Source organism: Bidens hawaiensis, unplaced genomic scaffold (genome assembly GCF_021521415.1).
Source record: "Bidens hawaiensis isolate Kalapana, Puna unplaced genomic scaffold, B.hawaiensis_p1.1 tig00000904_1, whole genome shotgun sequence".
Lineage (NCBI taxonomy): Eukaryota > Viridiplantae > Streptophyta > Magnoliopsida > Asterales > Asteraceae > Bidens > Bidens hawaiensis.
Genome location: NW_027491052.1, coordinates 4,174,353 through 4,182,623, shown reverse-complemented (window position 1 = coordinate 4,182,623; position 8,271 = coordinate 4,174,353). Strand labels below are relative to the sequence as shown.

The window sequence follows — 8,271 nt, the reverse complement described above, 5'->3', positions numbered from 1 at the left end:
TAACCCATTTCTCCAAACAACTCATTACAACTCATTCACTAAACTCTAGGAAATAATTTTCTCTCTATTTCTTCTTCTTCTTCCATCTTCAAGCAAATAAACCAAACGAACTAAAATCCGAAATCTGAGTGTTCTTGGTGATTTCCGCTAACAACAACACGGATTGATCCGAGCAAAGTTGTTAGATTCATTCCAAAGGACCTACAGGTGTGCATGCATGGGTTTGTTTAGGCTAAAACTGAACCAAAATCGAAACTTCTGCCTTAGGAAATTGTCTGGTTTCACACTTTTGGTTTAGGTTTTTACTTTAAGTATCCAAAATTTTGAAAATATTAAATTTATCATTTTGGCTTACTTTGATCACGCTTGCATCAACATCTGTGTAGAATGTTGAAAACATATATAATTAACACGTTTCTAAAACATAAATACTTAAATAGAGATGAAGCTGCATTGGAAGTTACAAGCCACAAGAGCAGAAAAGGTACTTTTTCACGTGCATCTTGAATGGATACACAACAAGGTGCATTAAACAAGCACAATTAATTTACAAAAACTAAAGAACACTGTTTTCTTTTTCAAATGTAAACCAATTTCATTTAACTTCGTCAATCTGGTTACAATGATCTTATTGGTGAAGTAATTCAACGATCAGAATTCCCACCCTTGGGTAGTTGGTGATTTTAAATTAATTTAAAGAGTTTGGTAGTAGAAGTTAATGAGTTTCTTAATTTGTTCGATATACCAAGGGTTTTATTTTGGATCTAATAGATCATTAATTAACTATACTTGCAGGCTAGTTCAGCATATCAAATAAAATGGGTCTGGATCTGTCGTCAATGTGGTTACCCGAATTGGTAAGTGACACAGGCACGTTATTTATGATAGATTTACATGGAAAGAAAGCTAGAATACGGTCCTGATAATACTTGATGAATATTTGCGGCTTCTGGACATTGCAGGAAATGGAAAACCAAGGGTTCATCGAATGTTTTATGGACAGATCTTTGCAGACTCCAACTAGCTTTGAAGAACATAGAGAAACGAATCTGGCTAGTTGTGATAGCAATGCTAGTAGCGTAAATCGCACAATGTGTCAAACTTCCAAGACTGTTGCCGTCACCTCTAACACTTACACTATATCTTTTGGAGAACAAAACCCTAAAGATGGCATTCACCCTTCTGTTGTTTCACTCGGTATTGAAGTTTCTGGTACGGTAAATGTTCAGCCCATGTCCAGATCTCTGGTTCAGGTTCAAGATCATGTGTTGGCTGAGAGGAAGAGAAGAGAAAAGTTAAACCAACACTTGATTTCTTTGTCTACCCTCCTTCCAAAGCTTAAAAAGGTAATACTGTGTTTCCTTTTTAATTAATCATTGCATTCATTGTCTCTAATTACTCTTTTTATTGCATTCGTAAATGGTTTAGGAACAAGATTATAGGTGTCTTTTAGAACTTGTTGTACTTCTAGGCAGGTCGCTATCCCTATAAAGGCCAGTCAGTTAACATGTTTTGTGAATGGACCATGATCGCTGGAGTCTTGGTTATCGTTGTGTATTATTCTTCTAAAACTATGGAGTTTGCTTGCCACCCAAACTAACTTGCTGAATTCTCTTTTAGGGGTAGGGAATTGTTTAGAAGTAAAAAAGCTTCTAAAAAACACCCATTAGTTCCGATTTGTTCCTAAACAACCTTCAATAGAGGACCTACATACGCATAAAAATCTCTAAGTGCATCTACGGTGCATTCACTTTCAAACGCATTAAATGTGCCACATTAGGTGACACATCATATTTGCGTTCATCCTTCACACATCCATTTTCTCTTTGGTGCTACTTCCATTTTCAAGCACCCCTTTTTCTATGTATATATTCAGTGGAATTTTTCATTTGACACTCTCTGGCCGCTTTCATAGCGTTGAAGTTTCTCTAATTACTGCTTGATCCAGATTCCAATCACTTAACTCGTATAGTCGTATGCGTCTTGTCTTAGATGGATAAGGCTTCGGTGTTGGAAGATGCAACAAATTACATAAGAGAGCTTCAAGGCCGCGTGAAGGAACTTGAGGGATTGTCGGGCATAATGAGGAAGGTTGTTAAAGAATGCATTATTGCATTGAAGAGATCTAGGAGTAGCGTAGATGATGACAACAACTCATCTTTGAATAAAACAAGCTCTGCAGATTGTTGTGACGATGCCACTTGCAAATCATCCGCTGAGATCGAAGTGCGGATTTCTTGAAGCAGTGTGCTAGTGAGAATCCAGTCCCAGGAAAACTCCTCTGTGCTAGTGAAAGTGTTACGCAAGATGCAGGAACTTGGGCTCTCCATAATCAGTAGCAGCAGCATGCCTTTTGCGAATACTACTACTCTTATCATGGTTGTCGGTCAGGTATATATCCTTCACACCAGCATTAATATTTTGAACCAAACTTTGTTGTATCTGAAATTACCACAGTCCACAAATAAAATTTTGAACCCATCTCTAAATGTTTGGTTCTTTTTATTTGTTTATGTAGATGACGGCGACTTCTTATAACAGCAGATGATCTCATTAAGAACCTTCAACTAGCTATGTGAAACTCAATTACATGAAACTGCAAGTTCAAGATTTCCACTATGATTTTATTAATTTTTATACGAAACCATCATCCTTCTCAAAATCTATTGTATTTCTTAATGCTCGTGGACGGTCACTGTAGATTCTCATGAGATTTCATTGTATTTCTTTATTTGCAGTTTGGAGCTAAAGTACATAGAGATGAGTAACTTGATTTAAGGTCGCAATCCTCTTATTAAACTAATAAACTGTTAATCTATTTATCTGATGTGCATGTTCGAAGGAGCAATTCATTAACTTTTTCTACCCACTGCATCACAATTCATAGCATTATACTAGTTTTGCATCATATAATCAATATATAGTATAATGAGAATAAAATAGGAAGCCGTTCCAAATTAATGTAACATTTCAGAACTCGCTCAAAGTGTATTTTCGACAACTCTGTAAGACGATACTGAATCTTTTAGATTATTATTCACTATATTCTGATATATCTATAAGATTACAAGTTTGACCTACTCTATAAATCATATTTGATTTACAATATATTCAGCAGAAGTATATGCTTATATGCCCCTGCGATTGAAGCTGGAGGTTAATGAAGGTTAAAATTGGATCAGAAATCATCAAGCAGAAATCCGGGTCAGCAATCTGATGTCTGGATGGAACATGAAGAACTTGTATCCGACCACGTTAACAATGATTATGGTTTGGAGCTTGGGGAAAGTGCGGAACGCTTTGGCTCATGAAGGTAAACCTTTCAGTTATTGAATAATTTGATGGAGGAAATCAAAATCCTAGGCTATTCTTGGGTCAGAAATAAAGCCAGATTTCTTCACGTGGATCGGGTGAAGAGGGAAATAATAGTTTTTGAATTCTGTTTAGGCTGGGGTTAGTTTTGCTTGTGTTGTTCGTTGGTGACGGTTGTATTGGGGTTGCCTAGTTTCTTACTAGACTTCTGTGTTCTTAATAAAATTTGTTATTCTTTTAGAAAGAGTAAAAAAAACAATAAATTTTGGAAACTGTATAAATGTAAATATTTCAATTTTTGGGGACTAAAAACAAAATATAATCTTTTCTAGAATTTTTATAACCACACGTCTCTTTTGTATAAAAGTATTCTTATTTGTACATTCTCGCAATTGACAAATTTAAGATACAAGCTGATGCTTCATGGTCAAACTAATGACTCACATGGATGACACAAAAATTAACCTTCTCATCCGTCCTCTAGATTATTTTAATGAAGATCATGGATCATATGATCTTGGTCAAAAAGTAAACTTGGCTATATATATTAAAAAATTATTCAATATTCGACAATTAATCTAATAAGATCTGAACTTTGTTTTCATATATAAAAGGACAGAATTACAAATTTTGTCCTTTAAAAAAAGCCAAAAACCGGTTCGTGTCCTTTTCTAAGTTTCCTTGCAGGCGGTGTCCTTTAAACTTTTTTTTTCTACACGTTATGTCCTTTACGCTAACTGGGTTAGAAAAACTCAGTTAAATGCCCTCACGTGAGACGCATGTGAGGGCATTTTTGTCTTTTTGCCTACCCTTCTTCTTCTTCTTCTTCTTCAGATATGAACACCTCTAAATAAACCCAGATTCCGGTCAAACTCGCCAAGGGATCACCACCGCCACCATAGCTCCGCCACCAGCCACCGCCGGAGAACCCATAAACCCAGATTCCGGTCAAACTCGCCGGAGAAGACACAAACCCATCTCCGGAGAAGACACAAACCCAGATTCCACTCTTTATCCCCATCTCTTTCTCTCATCTCTCTTTCTCTCATCCCCATCTCTTCCAGATCCAACATCAGGGCAGCCACAAAACCACAAAACCTAATTAACCTACAACAACAATTCAACATAATCGAAGCAGCCACTTGCACACCATACCACCAAACAACCATAATAACACCATCGCACTTAATATCTAAAATTAGTGTTCTAAATAGCTTATTAGGTATGAAATTAGGGTTTCCGACGGACAACAACCACATCGCCGTTAAGATCTAAAATAAGGGTTTCCGGCGGAACACTAATCGAGGTCTTGGTACACTTACCGTCCCTTTATTCATTTGGTCACTAGTCCGATTGGACTTCTAATCATCGTCTAATGCTTCAATCACCACCAATCGCTACAAAGGGAGCTTCTTTTGGTCGCCGGAAACGAGAAGGCTTGTACCCTCTACTGTCGTCGCAAACAAGCAACCTCGTGATGCCCAAACCATGTTAGTATACACCGGTTTTGTGGCTGCCCTGATGGTGGTGGTGTTAGTAACGGTGGCAGGTGGAGGTCATGGTGGCTAGGAGAGAGAGAGATGAGAGAAAGAGATGGGGATAAAGAGTGGAGGTCATGGGAATACCGTAATTGTTACCGGATCTGTGTGTTAATAGATACAGAAGAAGAAGAAGAAGAAGGGTAGGCAAAAAGACAAAAATGCCCTCACATGCGTCTCACGTGAGGGCATTTAACTGAGTTTTTCTAACCCAGTTAGCGTAAAGGACATAACGTGTAGAAAAAAAAAGTTTAAAGGACACCGCCTGCAAGGAAAGGACACGAACCGTAATTTGGCTTTTTTTAAAGGACAAAATTTGTAATTGGGTCTATATAAAAGTATACAAACTGACACGTTTTCGTTGAATATTTTTATATCTAAGAACATTTTTCAAAATGGGAAGAAAATTATTGAGGGCGAAATGGATTATAAGGGAGAGAATTATTTTTTTATTTATAGGTGATCCGTGATTTTAAATGACGGATTCTAAAAGTTGTATAGGTGTTGTCGGTTCTTGTTTAATTAGTGATGCGGAAGTTTCGTTGGCATCTCGTCATTTTAAATGGCGAAACTAGTTTGAATATTTTATAATATGTCATTTGGAATAGTAGATCCCATGAAAAAAGTTATTACATCAAATACACGATGTACTTGTCATGATTCAAGATATGTCATTATGGCATATCATAAAATATTCAATCTACTTCCGCATTTTCAAACGGCTAAACACTGACGAAACTTCCATGTCACCAGATAAAAACTGACAACACCTACACAATTTTTAGAATCCGCCAATTAAAATGGTTTTGAATCACCTACAAACCAAAGTCGTTAATTCACTCTCCTAAAAACCATTTACATCCTAATTTCAAAAAAAGTTCCTAATATCTAATGTTGTGGAATTAAACATTATTATTGTCACCATATGTGGAGTTAATATCTATAAGGGTTAAGATCAACAAAAATCATAAAAAACATGTCAAAATCGGTAGTCTGAGCTTAGATTCGGAAGGGGAAGATCACAATCTATTTGTCGTCCGATGATCATTGGATACTAATTTCACATGTTGGAACATTCGATAATTTCACAAGTTATTCTGCTTAGGATTTGTTTGGTTCGCAAATTAACCTTTTTCTAAAAAAAATGAAATTTGCCAAAAGAATTGGCGTATGAGGAAGTTGGATTTGAAATTAAAAATTAGCCAAAAGAATCTGATTTAAAGGAATATGAATCATAAATGACTCGGAATCTATTACTGCATCCACCATCTACATGTCACACCACCATCTATGACCCCACCTATAACCCCAATGTGCCTATCTCTACCGCCACACGGCCCACACCAACTCCAAACACATAATTGAGATTCCAATTAACTTAGTAATTAACCAAAAACATTAAATGAAACTAAGTTTTCAATTCCAATAAATTTTGCAAACTAAATACATTAACAATGGAATTTCCATTGGATTTCAAAAACCAAATGCACCCTAAATACTGGAAGTTTTGTAAAGTTAAATAGTCCCCTTGTCACAAGTTTTCATCTCAATTCTTGAAGTTTGCTGAAAAAATCAAGTCTTTCATCAACCCTTGTGATCGAATCTCTAAATTTTCAAACAAAACCTTACATTCATTATGTACTTCAAAACCCTAGGGGGACACAATATTAGCCGCAATACCCACATGCACCAAACAATGCATATTCATATTGCATCTGGCCATTTCACCTTTCCCACAAAAGTAGAACTCAGGGCCGGCTCCGAGGATTTAAATATTTTGGGCGAGCCGAAATAAAAAGGCATGTATAACTTGAACAGACCATGGATAAAAAAAAGTTTTGCACCAAATATATTTAAAATGCTAGATCCATATCTAAAATGGCAGAACTTGAACATTTTGATTGAGGGGCCGAAAATATTACAAAAGGCAAACAAAGAACATATATCGAAAAAAAAATCCAGCTCTTACATGGTTAATAATTTGGTTTGAGCTATGAAAGAATATATAATTAATTTGGATTGTTCACTTTTAAAATTTTCTGAGAGCATAACTGACCAACTAAATACACATAATATTAGTGAAACTAAATGGGCTAAAATCTAGGTCAGTGACAGAACTAAAACATTTTAACTAGAGGGTCACAAATTGTTTTTTTTGCATCCACATGTTAATATCAAGGCCATATTAGGTATGCCTTACTTTCCCTCGTTTATTAGATAAATAATCATTAATCGTCTTACGCAAAATAGGATCACCAATAATTTAACTTTTCAAAAAAGTTTAACTTTCTAGCCCTATTTATATATTGGTTTCACATGTATTCTTAAAAGTTAGGATAGAACTCAACTATTGTTTGATTTTTTTTACAAACATATTTTTTTAGATAAAAATTTTCTTACAAACATATTCTTTTAGATAAATATTTCAAAAGAAGTAAATATCTTTTGTTAATTAGAAAATAGAGTAAGTCATATAAATTTGTAGTATGTAAAGTTAATAGACCGATATATAAAACAAAATAAAAAATAAAATAATTAGATAGAATTAGAAGAAGAAAAGGAATTAGTCATATTAAATCATTTAGCAATAAATAAATTAAAAGTATATTTAAACCTTTAATAATAAAAACAAACTAAAAATAAATTTACACATTCAAAACAATGTATGTGCATAAAGTGACTATGACAAGTTGTGTCAGAGACCATGAAGTTTCATTTAATAATAAAATATTAATTTTCTCTTCAAACAACCATCTTCTTCTTCATTTTAATGTCTCTGCAACTCATCTCAGGAAACTTATACCATCACAAAAAAAAATTTTAATATATAAAAAAATTCAGGCCCTTAAAAGTTACGTGCCCCGGTCGATTGTCCGGCTCATCCTACCTTAGAGCCGGCCCTGGTAGAACCACCATTTGACCACTTTTGAATATTGTGAACCAAAGCCTCACGGCCATTTTGACGAGGATATCCATGCAGACGTTCATAAAAACGCACGACCATGTGACCAGACCGATCTTGGAAGTAACCCTTAAACTTTACACGACATAGCCATGAATTTGTGATGATCTTATGATTTCTAGTTTTAATTTTTTTATTTTCAATTGTGTATGAAAAAGTTCGATTTTTACGTATTTTATGTTTCTTATTTAAATAATGAAATTCTTTAATTTTAGTTATATATCTTTGTTTTCTTTTGAAAGAAAAATAGAAAAATGCATTTGTGGTAATTTAAAAGAAATTAAATAAAAATAATAATAATAATAATAATAATAATAATAATGGGGCTCTCTTTCAATCTATTTATTTTTTGTTGGATTTGCTAAAAATTGAGATAGCATGCCCTCTCATTAGTTAGGGTTTTGGTTACTTTTTGAGTGCCACGTTCACCCTTAGATCATGTGTTAGCGGCTATTATCA

General features: G+C 34.7%; 1 pseudogene; it reads left to right on the top strand.

Annotated features, from left to right (window-relative positions):
- The first annotated feature begins 818 nt into the window (after positions 1-818).
- On the top strand, positions 819-2,579 carry LOC143546044 (transcription factor NAI1-like; annotated as a pseudogene).
- The last annotated feature ends 5,692 nt before the right edge of the window (positions 2,580-8,271 follow it).